The following is a 14,019-nucleotide window of genomic DNA, read 5'->3' on the forward strand; positions in this document are numbered from 1 at the left end:
TTAACTGTATGTTAAGTACCATGTTGGCTTATTAAGCATTAACTATGTGTTAGGTACCATGTTGGCATCCCTGAGTGGTGAAAATGGTTAAAGCGCTCAGCTACTAACTAAAAGGTTGGATGTTCAAGTCCAAGAAATGCATCAGAAAAGAAGGCCAGGTGATCTGCTTCTGAAAAATCAGCTATCAAAAGCCCGATGGAGCACAGTTCTACTCTATGCACTGGAGGTTGTCATGAGTCAGAATCGACTCAATAGCAATTTGTTTTAGCCACCATATTAAGTACCTTATTTGCTTTTTCCCATTTAATCTTCTCAAGAAGCTATAAAAATATATAGTATATGTATATATAGTTCTTATGTATAATATAGGTGCTGCTGTTAGTTTTATGAGTGTAATGAGGAGGAAATAACTTCCAAGAAGACAGTCATGGAATTGATATCTGAACACAAGACAGTGAAATCTCGAAACCTGTGCTCTATTCTGCTACGGCTCCTTCCCTAATGACACAGAAAGGCAGCAAGTTGCTACTTCAAAGGAGAAAAGCCATGATGGAGAGTGTCTAGAGCTTGAGATATTCTGGCCTTTATTTATAATCCATATGTCAGCCTCTTACTGATTCCTAGGCCCTTGATCTAGTTATTGTTATTGTTGTTATATGCCATTGAGTTGGTTCCAACTCATAGCCACCCTATGTACAATAGAAAGAAACACTGCCTGGTCCTGCACTGTCCTTACAATCTTTACTATGTTTGAGTCCCTTGTTGCAACCACTGTGTCGATACTTCTTGTTGAGGGTCTTCCTCTTTTTCGCTGACCCTTTTTCAACTTTACCAAGCATAATATCCTTCTCGGAGGACTGGTCCCTCAAGTTTGTTGAGGTCAGATTATTTAAGATTCAGATAAAAGTAGCTAAATCCACCTTCCATATATAGTAGAACATCTGGTAGCCCCTTAGGATCACCAGCGATCCTTGAGAGGGGTGATATTTCCCCAGTTGCCTTTGGCTTTGTGTTTCTACTCCTGCTGATTCTCTCTCTCTGTTCTGCTGTCTTTCCCTCTTTTTTTCACATCACTTTGTCTTTCCAGAGACCACTTCCCCCATTACACTTCCCAAGTCTTTTTATAACCTGTGCTGCCACAGAATCAAGACTTATGTAGCAGATTTTACTGCTGTAGCAGTAAGCCATGGAGATAATCACTTCAATGAAACATGATGAACAACATAAAATGGAATATTACACTCTTTTGTTCTTAAAAGAGTCACTGGGAGATGCAAATGGGTATGCTCTCAGTTGCTAACCAAAGGTTGGAGGTTTGAGTCCACCCAGAGGTGCCTCAGGAAAAGGCCTGGTGCTCTGCTACTGGAAAATCAGCCACTGAGAATCATATGGAGCACAGTTCTACTCTGACACCCACTGGTTTGCAGTGAGTCAGAATGGACTCAAATAGCAACTGGTTTAGTTCTTAAAGGCTATTAGCTATTAGGTATTTTGCTTCTGAAAACATTTCTCTGGTTGTGTCTTCTATATGGGCTCCTGACTCATGTAATTTACTTCCTCCTCTTCTTCTTCTCCTTTTTTTCTTTTTTTCTGTGAATGACATCTTTATTATTTATCTATATCATTTAAAGGAGCTCTGGTAGCATAGTGCCTAAGGCACTTGACTGCTCACCAGAAGGCTGGCGGTTCAAACCCACCAGCCACTCCTTGGAAGGAAGGTTGGGCAATCCTACTTCCATAGTGATACTGCCTCGGAAACCCAAGGAGGGGTCACTCTGAGTCGACTCGACGGCAAACAACAACAACATATTTAAAATTTATTCATTTTTAGTTTTCACCACAATAAAAGTAAGAAAAAAAATGATTTATTTTTAACTTTTTATGATGATTTGGGTGAAGGTTTACAGAGCCATTCAACAATTCATACAAATTTTGTTTTGTATCATTGGTTGCAATCCCCACAATGGAGCAACACTCTCTCTACTTCCTTCCATGTTTACCATTTCCCTTCATTCTTCTTTCCTAGCCATTTCTGCCTTCTGAGCTTTATCCCTGGGCAAATACTGCCCTTTTGATCTCACATAGTTCATTTTTCTAAGGGGTGCCTACCTCCCTGGTGTTATTGTTCACCTTGTACTTCTATCTATTGTTTGGATGAGTTCAGTTCCAGGCTTGAAAGGTGATTGAAGGGCTGTTGTCTCTCTCACCAGTCTCTCTCACACTGGTAAGCCTGGTCTTTTTTTTTTTTTCTTCTGAGTTTTGTTCCACATTTTTCTCCCACTCTGTACAGCACCTCCTGCTGTGATCCCTTTCAAACAGTCAGCAGTGGTAGTCAGGCACTATCTAGTTCTTGTGGTGTCAGGATTGTGGAAGCTGAAGTTGATGTGGTTCATTAGTCCTTTGGAGCACTGTTTTGATGCATCTTTGATTTTCTTCAATCTTTGCTCTGCATGGGAAGAGACCAATGCTTGCATCTTAGATAGCAGCTCACAAACTTTTAAGACCCCAGGTTCTACTTATCACAATGGAATGTAGAACATTGTCTTTGTGGACTATGTTATGCCAATTGACCTTTAAGTCCCCCAAGACTATAATTCTGACCCCCCAAGTCCCTCAAGGCATTTGGTTTGGTTAAGAAGTTTACGGACCTTTGCCCCTAGTGTGCTTTATATTATTTTCATAGTTGCATTTGTTGCACATGTAAATACATATGTAGAAATACATTATGTCAAACTTACGTATATTCATGGGTATAACACTGTTCTCCTTCCCACATCTATTCAGCTTGTGTGTTTGTCCATACGTTCACTTATGTTGTTGTTGTTGTTAGATGCTGTTGAGTTGGCTATGACTCATAGCTACCCTATGAACAACAGAACTAAATATTGCCTGGTCATAGGCCATTCTCACAAACCTTGCTATACTTGAGCCCATTGTTGCAGTCACTGTGTCAACCCATCTTGTTGAGAATCTTCCCTTTTTTTTTTTTTTTCCCTGACCCTCCAGTTTACCAAGCATGATATCCTTCTCCTGGGAGTAGTCCCTTCTGACATCATGATCAAAGTAGGTGAGACAAAGTCTGGCCACTCTTTCTTTCAATGAGCATTACAGCTGCACTTCTTTCAGGACAGATTAGTTCATTCTTCTGGCAGTCCATGATAATTTCAGTATTCTATGACAACAAATTAGTCAAAAGCATCAACTCTTCTGTGGTCTTCCTTATTCATTGTCCAACTTTCACATGCTTATGAGGCTATTGAAAATACCATAGCTTGGGTTAGGTGCATCTTAGCCTTCAAAGAGACATCTATCTGCTCTTTAGCACCTTAAAGAGGTCTTTTGTAGGAGATGTGCTAGGTGCAATATGATGTCTGATTTCGTGACTGCTGTTTCCATTGGTCCTCATTGTGGATCCAAGTAATATGAAATCTTTGACAACTTCAATCTTTTCTCTGTTCATTGTGATACTGCTTATTGGTCCAGTTGTGAGGATTTTTGTTTTCTTTATGTTGAGGTATAATCCATAATGCAGACTATATCCATGTATGTATTAATCTTCATCAGTAAGTTCTTCAAGTCATCTTCACTTTTAGCAAGCAAGGTTGTGTCAGCTATATCACAGGTTATTAATGAGCCTTCCTCCAATCCTGATGCTGTGTTCTTTTTCAAATAGTCCAGCTTCTCAGATTATTTGCTCAGCATACAGCTAGAATAAGGAGCTCTGGTAGCATAGTGCCTAAGGCACTTGACTACTAACCAGAAGGCTGGCAGTTCAAACCCACCAGCCACTCCTCGGAAGGAAGGTTGGGCATTCCTATTTCCATAGTGATACTGCCTCGGAAACCCAAGGAGGGGTCGCTATGTGTCTGGACTGACTCAATAGCAAACAACAGCAGCAACAACAACACAGCTAGCATAAGTATGGTGAAAGGATACAACCCTGACACACATCCTTCCTGGTTTTAAACCATGCAGTATCACTTAGGAACTCTGTTAGCTTAGTGCCTAAGGCATTTGACTGCTAACCAGAAGGCTGGTGGTTCAAGCCCATCAGCCGCTCCTCAGAAGGAAGATGGGGCAATCTACTTCTGTAGTGATACTGCCTCGGAAAACCAAGGAGTCGTCGCTATGAGTTGGATCCGACTTGATGACAGTGAATTTGGTTTTGGTTTTAGTATCCCCTTGTTCTGTTCAAACAACAGTCTCCTGGTCTATGTGCAGGTTCCTTATGAGCACAGTGAAGCATACTGGAATTCACATTCTTCTCAATTTTATCCTTGCTTTGTTATGATACACACAGTCGAATGCTGTTACATAGTCAATAAAACACAAGTCAACATCTTTTTGATATTCTTTGCTTTCAGCCAAGATTCATCTAATGTCAGCAATGATATCCCTTGTTCCATATCCTATTCTGAATCCAGCTTGTATTTCTGGAAGTTCCCTGTGAACGTACTTCTGCAACTGTTTTTGAATGATCTTCAAAATTTTACTTGCAAGTGATAATAATTATATTGTTTGATAATTTCCACATTCTATTTGATCACCTTTCTTTGGAATGGGTACAAATATGAATCTCTTCCAATCAGTTGATCAGGTAGCTGTCCAAATTCTTAGCATAGATGAGTGAGTACCTCCCATGTGGCATCCATTTGTTGAAACATCTCAATGAGTATTCCATCAATTTCTGGAGCCTTGTTTTTCACCAGTTCTTTCAGTGCAGCTTCGACTTCTTCCTTCAATACCGTTGGTTCTTGATCATATGCCATCTACTGAAATAGATAAACATTGACAATTTTTTTTTTTTTTTTAATATAGTGACTCTGTGTATTCCTTCACTCTTCTATTGAGGTTTCCTGCATCATTCAATATTTTGCCTGTAGAATCTTTCAATAATACAATTTGAGGCTTAAACTTTTCCTTCAGTTCCTGCAGCTTGAGAAATGCTGAGTATGTTCTTCTCTTTTGGTTTTCTAACTCCAGGTCTTTGCATATTTCATTATAATAATAATTGACTTTGCCTCTGGAACTGCTTTTTGAAATCTTCTGTTCAGCTCTTTTATCTCATCATTTATTGCATTTGCTTTAGCTACTCTCCATTTGGGAGCAAGTTTCAGAGTTGCTTCTGGCATCAAATTTGGTCTTTTCTTCCTTTCCTGTCTTTTTAATGATCTTTTGCTTTCTTCATGAATGATGTTCTTGATGTCATCTTACAATTCATCTGGTCTTCTATTGTTGGTGTTCAGTGTGTCAAATCTATTCTTCAGATGGTTTGTAAGTTCAGGTGGGATATAATTAGTCATATTTTGGCTCTCGTGGACTTGTTTTGTCTTTAGCTTCAAGCTGAATTTGCATATGAGCAATTGATGGTCTGTTCTACAGGCAGCTCCTGGTCTTGTTTTGGATGAAGATACTGAGCTTCTCCATTGTCTCTTTCCACAAATGTGATTGGTCTGATAAGAATAACATTAATAAAACAATAACATTAATAATAAGTGGGTCAATAGCAAGGTCAATGTGTATAGCCATTGTTTATGTTGTTGAAAAAAGGTATTTGCAATGAATAAGTCATTGGTCTTGCAAAATTCTATCACGCAATCTCCAGCATAATTTTTGTCACCAAGGCAGTATTTTGCAACTACCAGTGATTCTTCTTTGTTTCTAACTTTTGCATTGTAATCACCAGTAATATTCAATACATATTGATCTCATATTTAGTCAATTTCAGACTGCAGAAGTTGGTAAAAATCTTCAGTTTCCTCATCTTTGGCTTTAGTGGTTGGTGTGTAAATTTGATGTGAATGTGAATAGTTAATACTACCAGTTAATACTACTCCTAATAGTAGTATTAACTGGTCTTCTTTATAGGAGTATGGATATTATCCTATCACTGACAGCATTGTACTTCAGAAAAGATCTTGAAACATTCTTTGTGATGATGAATGACACATTATTCCTCTTCAATTTGTTATTCTCAGCTTAGTAGATCATATTACTGTCTCATTCAAAATGGCCCAAACCAGTCTATGTCAGTTCATTAATGCCTAGGATATTGACCTTTATACATTTCTCTTCATTTTTGATAATTTCCGATTTTCCTACATTGATCATACATTGCATGTTCCAATTATTTATGGATGTTTGCAGCTGTTTCTTCTCATTTTGAATAGTGTCCCATCAGAAAATGGAGGTCCTGAAAGCTTTACTCCATCCATGTCATTAAAGTCAACTCTACTTTGAGGAGGCAGCTCTTCTCCAATCGTATTGTGTGTGCCTTCCAACCTGAGGGGCTCATCTTTTGGCACTATATCAGACAATGCTTAGGACTATTCACAAAGTTTTCTAATAATATATCAGACAATATTTCACTGCTATTCATAAGGTTTTCACTGCCCAGTTCTTTGAGAAGTGGATGGCTCCTTCCTTCTTCTCAGACTGTCTTAGTCTGGAAGCTCCACTGAAACCTGTCCACCATGGGTGACCCTGTTGGTATTTGAAATGCTGGTGACATAGCCTCAAGCCTAACAGCAGCACAGAAGCCACCATAGTATGACACACTGACTGACAAGTGGTGGACATCCACTCATTATTACTGTTACTGCTTTATTAATGTTATTGTTATTAATGTTATTGCAGGTGTGTGTATGTATGTATAGTATTTGTCTTTGTTGCCTTTAACTCTGTGTTCCTTCTAGTATCTTTATTGCCTTGATAATTTTGTGTTGACCTCCCCTTTATTGTATATTGCCTTTCCCTTCACCCAAGTTGATGTATGTCTGCCCTCTAGTTAGCAACTTATTTTTTTTTTCTTTCTGCTCCCACCCTTGTTGTTGTTGTTGTTGTTGTTATGTGCCGTCGAGTCATACTCATAGCGACCCCTCCTTGGGTTTCCGAGGCAGTATCACTACGGAAGTAGGATTGCCCAACCTTCCTTCCGAGGAGTGGCTGGTGGGTTTGAACCGCCAGTCGTCTGGTTAGCAGGCAAGTGTCTTAGCCACTATGCTACCAGAGCTCCCGCTCCCACCCTTGGTAACCTTCAAACTACTGTAAAAGTCAAGTAAAGTTTCCACAAAGAAAGAAACATTATTTGAAGGCTCCCACCCTTGGTAACCTTCAAATAATGTTTCTTTCTTTGTGGAAACTTTACTTGACTTTTACAGTAGTGGTCTCATACAATATTTGTCCTTTTGTGATTGACTAATTTCAAGCAACATAGTGTTTCCACATTCATCTATGTTATCAAGTGTTTTGCAGATTCATAGTTCTTTAATGATCTGTAGCATTCCATTGTGTGTACATACCGTAGTTGTCTACCCATTCATCTATTGATGAGCATTATTGTGAACAGTGCTGTGCTAAACAGGGGTTATATATACTAATTTGTGTCATGGCTCTTATTTCTCTAGGATTTATTCCTAGTGGTAGAATTGCTGGATCATATAGCATTTCTATTTGTAACATTTTAAGGAAACACCATACCATTTTCCAAAGTGGTTGCATCATTTTACAGCCCCACCAGCAGTGTATGAAAGTTCCAATCTCTCCATACCCTTGCCAGCATTTGTTGTTTTCTGCTTTTTGGATTTTGCTATTAATACAGGAGTTAGATTATATCTCATTATTGTTTTGATTTGCATCTCTCTCTGGTGGCATAATGCCTAAGGCTTTTGACTGCTAACCGGAAGGCTGGCAGTTCCAACCTACCAGCCACTCCTTGGCAGGAAGACTGGGAGATCTACTTCTGCAGAGACACCACTTCGGAAACCCAAGGAAGGGTCACTATGAGTCGGATGGCAGTGATTTTTTTTTTAATGGCTAATGATCATGAGTATTTATTCATGTGTTTGTTCATGTGAATATCTTCTTTTGTGAAGTATCTGTTCATGTCCTCTGCCCATTTTTAAATTAGATTATTTATATTTTTGTTTTTGATGTGTTGAAATTTTTTATAAATTTAGAGATTAATAGCTCATCCAATATATCCTTGCCATTGCCCCCCCCCCCCAGTCGATAGATTCAGTTTTCACTCTTTTGGTATAGTCTTTTGATGCATATAAATGTTTAATTTTTATGATGTCCCAGCCATCTGCTTTCTGCTATTTGCACATTTTTAGTTATGTTTCATAAAGTATTTTATGCCATGTATTAGGGCCCCTAAGTTTGCCACTGTTTTTTCTTTAATGACCTTTATAGTTTTAGGACTTACATTTAAGTCTGTGATTCATCTTGACTTGGTTTTTGTATATGGTAAGTGATATGGATTCTGTTTCATTTTTCTGCAAATGGATATCCAGTTTTGCCAATACCATTCATTGAAGATACTATCTCATCTCATTTTAATGTGTTTCATCCCTTTGTCAAAGATCAGCTGTCCAGATGTGGATGGGTTTACTTCTAGATTCTAAATTCTGTTTTATTGGTTTATGTGTCTATTGTACCAATACCAGACTATTTTGAATACTGTAGATGTATCATAGCTTTTGAGATTGGAGAGTGTGAAGTCTCCTACATTGTTCTTCTTCTTTAGTATTGCTTTACTTCTACATGGCCCCTTTCCTTTCCATATAAAATTGATTAGTTTTTCCCTTTCTTTAAAGAATGAATCTGCCTTGGGATTGTATGATATCTGTATATCACTTTGGGAACTATTGACAAAATGTTAAGTCTTTCTGTCTATGAACATGGTATATTCTTCCATTTATGTAGGTCTCCTTTGGTGTCTGGTAGTAATGTTTTGTAGTTTTCTTTGTATAGGTCTTTTGTGTCTCTCAGATTTATTCCTAAGTACTAGATATTTGGGGTGGCTATTTAAATGGTGTCGCCTTCCTGATTTCCTTTTCAGAGTTCTCTTTGTTAGTGTGGAGGAATCTGACTCATTTTTTGTATGTTGCCACTTGGCTGAATTCTTTTATTAATTCCTGTAGTTTTCTTGTTGAGTCTCTGGAATTTTCTATGTATAGGATTGTACCATCTGCAGAAATAGTTTTACTTCATTTTAGCCATTTTGGATGCCTTTTATTTCCCTTTCTTGCCTGACTAGGACTGCCAATACAATATTGAATAGGGGTGGTGATAAAGGACATCCTTGTCTGGTTCCCATTCACAAGGGGAATGTTTTCAACCTTTCTTCATTGAAAATAATGTCGGGTGTGGATTTTTTATATATGTTGTTAATTATGTTGAGGAAATTCCCTTCTATTCCTATTTTGCTGAGCACTTTTATGAGGAATGGGTGTTGGATTTTGTGAAATGCCTTTTCTGCATGTTACAATTGTGTGGTTCTCTTCCTTTGTTTATTTAAGTAGTGGATTATGTGAATTGTATTTCTTATATTGAACTTTCCTTGTGTACTAGGTATGCATCTCACTTGATTATGTTTTGTTTTTTTTTTTTTTTGATAAGTTGTTAGATTCTATTAGCTAGAATGTTTTTTTGAGAATTTTTCCATCTATGTTCATGAGGGATATTGATCAACAATTTTTGTTTTTTTAAGTGATGTCTTTCCCTGACTTTAGTATCAGAGTTATGCTTGCATCATAGAATGAATTGGAGAATATTCTATACTTTTCTATGTTCTAGAATAGTTAAAACAGAATTGGGGACATCTCGTTTTTTAATATTTGGTAGAATTCACCAATGAAGACATTTATGTCAGGATTTTTTTTTGTTGTTGTTGGGAATTTTTTTTATGAACTGTTCAGTTTCTTCCCTTGTGCTGAGTCTGTTCAATTTTTCCACCTCAGTGTGTATTAGTTTCAGTAGGTAGTGTGTTTCTAGAAATTTTTTTCATTTCATCTAGATTTTTAAATTTGTTCAAATACACTTCTTCATAGTATTCTGTGATCATTTTTATTTCAATTGGTTCTCTTGTGACATTGCCTGTTTAATTTCTTATATGTATTGTTTACCTATTCTCCATCCTTTCTTTTGTTAAATGTGCCAATGGTTTGTCCATTTTATCAATCCTTTCAAAGAAAGTCATGATTTTTTTGTTTTGTTTTTGTTTTCTGTTTCATTTATGTCTGCACTAATCTTTGTAATTTCTTTTCTTCTGATGACTACGTTTTTTTTTTTTTTTGGGGGGGGGCTATTCTTTTGGTAATTATTAGAAGTGTTGGATTAAGGTGTTGATTTGGGTTCTTCCTTTTTTTTTTGATATATGCATTTATTGCTATAAATTGTCCTCTTAGCACTGACTTTGGTATACCCTAAATATTTTGGTATGCTATGTTTTCCTCCTCATTCAATGGAAGGAATTTTTTTATTTCATTTTTTCAATTTATTCTATTGCCCAGTAGTTTTTAAGCAGCATGTTATTTAATTTTTTTTCTTCCTTGATTTCCCTGTTGTTGATTTCTAATTTTATAGCTTTGTGATACAAGACAATATTTTGTAGTATTTCAGTGTTTTTAAATTTATTGAGGCTTGCTTTGTTGCCTAACATACGGCTTACTCTGGAGAATGTTCCATGTGCACTGGAAAAGAATGTTATAATTTTCTTTTTCAGTGGTGTCTTTGCCTGATTTTGGTATCAGTGTTATGGTTGCTTGGTAGAATCCATTTGGGAGTATTGCATCCTTTCCTATTTCTTAAACAGGTAATACAGAATTGGTGTCAGCTGTTCTTTGAATGCTTGGTTGAATTCTCCAGTGACACTGTCTGCTAAAATTTTACTTATTTTTCTTTTTCAATGTGTGCATTTATTGCTATAAATTATCCTCTAAGTACTTCTTTTGTTGTGTCCCAAAGATTATGGTATATTGTGTTTTCATTGTTGTTTGAGTCAACATTTTCTTTTTTTGTTTCATTTTTTTTCTTTTTTCTATTACCCAGCAGTTTTCAAACAGGGTGTTATTTAGTTTTCATGTATTTGATTTTTTTCCCTTGATCTTCCTGTTGTTGTTGATTTCTAATTTTATCACATTATGTTCTGAGAAGATGCTTTGTAGTATTTTGATGTTCTTAAATTGGTTGAAGTTTGCTTTGTTAACTAGCAATGTTGTCTATTCTGGGAAATGTTCAATATACACTGGAAAAAATGTATATGGTGCTGCTGTAGGGTGAAGTATTCTGTATATGTCTGTGAGATCAAGTTGGTTGGTTGTTGTAATTTACTTTTCATACCCCTTTCTTGAATCATTTTTACTTTGTTTCATAATTTGCTTTCCCAAACTCCAAAACTTTCTTTTTATTTATTCTTTTTATTCCCTGCTTATTATTGCCATGCTCTAAAGTTTATCTTTCTACACCTAAATTGAGAAATAAGCATATTTTGTTGAACTAAGACAATTTTCTCCCCTTTGGATTTTACTAACTCTTCAGTTAATGTTTGCTTTTCTCCTACATGTATATGTACTTGTAAAAATAAATATGAATTAAATATTTACTTAATCTATATACTTTTAACATATATATGAATAGTTGAAAGAATAAAGGAGAATTATTTAGACATACCTGATTAAAGAATTTTTACTAATAAGGTCTTGGGTGGCCAATGTGTGTTCATGCTTCTCAAGTAAAATTAGCTAGTTCACTGTGATAGACAAATGATATTATGGATCACAATAGAAGCAGGTTACCATCTAAATGGGGCAGTCATCACAGAGGAGGTGGCATTTGGGCCTGGCCTGTAAGGCAAGTAACTTTGATTAGTGCTTTGAAACTGGTACTATGGACTCATTTGAGTTAGCATGGATCTTCCCACATGAACAATCATTGTTGTATTGAATGCAGGTGTTTCTGTTTACTCTGGTCATGGGACAGACTACAAAAGGAACAAACAGTAAGTCTCAGGACAACTTGAAAATCATAATTCTCCCAAATGAGAATGGAATGATGTGAAAGTAGCATAAAATCAAGCTGTACATTGCCTCTCTTACCCACTCTATTGAATGCTTTATTTTATTTGGTAGCATGATGAGTTTGCAATAAAAGTCAGATTAGATATTCTTTGGAGGTGAAAAGAAAAATGCTCACACAGCAAAAGACAGAAAGGAAAAACACACAAACAAAAGGTTGCTTTCTAGATACTGAAATCTTCGACTGATTATACTTTCGGCTGATTGGACACCGACTTGCTATTAATTTCCCCTTGCCCAGGATTAGTTCACATGACATGCTTCTGCCTTTGCATTGCAATATTCCTTTCCTCTCCTTTCTCATTTTCACAGAAGAGCCTTCTCAAATGTCAATGTAGGTTGAGCTCCCTATGCACCTCTCAGAGTACTCAGCCCAGCATTATAGCTTAATTATGCTTTCACTATAAAGATAATGTGATGAAGTAGTGGTTCAGTAGCAGAATTCTTGCCTTTCATGTGGGAGACCATGGTTCAATTCCCAGCCATTAGAGCTCAGGTACAGCCACCACTCATCTGTCAGTGAAAGTTTGGGCATTGCTATGATGTGGAACAAGTTTCAGCAGAGCTTCCAGGCTATGATGGACTAGGGAGAAAGACCTGGTAATCTAGTTCTGAGAATTGGCCAATGAAAGCAGCTAAAAACGTAATGATAATACTTACCATCTGTCACTTATTGGAAGCATTTACCTAGTAGCAGGCACTGTGCTAAGAGCTTTCCAATCTTTTTTTTTTTTTTTCTCCTTTTTGTAAAATTTACATTTTATTGAAGGATATTTAAGCTTTGGTCATATTTGTTCAAGGGGATAAACTTGTTGAAATGTCTTTTTGGTCATCTACGTACTCATTAATTAATTTATGCAACAGAATTTAGTACTATACTAGTAGTAAAAGTAATAGGCTATAGAGACAGGAAAAGATTATTCATTCTAAGGGATGAAAGGACCTCAAATCTATGAAGCTGCAAAGAAGACATTTTGATTGATGAAGAGGGAAAGCATGACTGTACTTATCTATTATTATTATTTTTTAATACTGTCTTTTGCCAAAAGGGGTTTAATATCCCTTACAAAATATATGAAGTACATGTAAATAGATGATAGGAAAAAGGTTAACAAAGTTATTAAAAATAATTGTTCTCTCTAAAATTTATAGGAAATTTCAACACTTTAACAACAAAAAGACAAATAATCCAATTAAAAAATGGGTAGAGGACATGAACTGACCCTTCACCAAAGAAGACACTTGGGCAGCCAACAAACATATGAAGAAATACTAGCAATCATTAGCCATTAGAGAAATGCAAATCAAAACAGCAATGAGATATTATTTCACCCCAGCAATAATAAAAACAATTTAACAAGAGAGAAAACAACAAATGTTGGCAAAGAAACTCTCATCCACTGCTGGTGGGTCAACCTCTGTGAAAAACAGTGTGGTGCTTCTTTTAAAAGCTGGAAATAGAAATACCGTATGACCCAGCAATCCCAAAACTAGGTGTATATCCTAGAGAAAGAAGAGTCATGACACAAACAGATACATGCACACCCATGATCATCAACGCTATTTACAATAGTGAAAAGATGGAAACAACCTCAATGCCCATCATTTAATCAAACTATAGTACATACACACAATGGAATACTATGCAACATTAAAGAACAATGATGAACCTGTGAAACATTTCATAACGTGGATGAACTTAGAGGACATTATGCTGAGTGAAATTAGTCAATCACAAAAGGACAAATATTACATGAAACTCCTATTTTAAAAAGCCAAGAAAAAGATTTCACACAAAATAAATTTTCTTTGATGGCTATCAGGGGTGGGAGAAGAAGGGAGGGTAAACCATTAACTAGAGGGTGGACTCATATTAATTTGCATGAACCAGAAGGCAAAAAGGAAAAAAAAAGATTAGTTTGGAATTTTTCTTAGTCTGAGTTCTCTAGAGGAACAAATATCAAGTGATTATATATATAATATATATATAATCACTCGGAAGGAAGGTTGGGCAATCCTACTTCCGTAGTGATAACTGCCTCGGAAACCCAAGGAGGGGTCGCTAGGAGTTGGGGCCGACTCGATGGCAAATAACAACATATATATATATATGTTGTTGTTGCTATGTGCCGTCCATCAAGTTCTTATATATATATATATA

General features: G+C 36.5%; 1 protein-coding gene across 1 annotated transcript in view; it reads left to right on the forward strand.

Moving 5' to 3' along the window:
- Positions 1-14,019, forward strand: part of BMPER (BMP binding endothelial regulator) — a 437,547-nt gene that overhangs the window by 244,365 nt on the left and 179,163 nt on the right. The window lies entirely within an intron of this gene.

Source organism: Orycteropus afer, unplaced genomic scaffold (genome assembly GCF_000298275.1).
Source record: "Orycteropus afer afer isolate SDZICR_OR568_19922 unplaced genomic scaffold, OryAfe1.0 scaffold00422, whole genome shotgun sequence".
NCBI classification, from domain to species: domain Eukaryota; kingdom Metazoa; phylum Chordata; class Mammalia; order Tubulidentata; family Orycteropodidae; genus Orycteropus; species Orycteropus afer.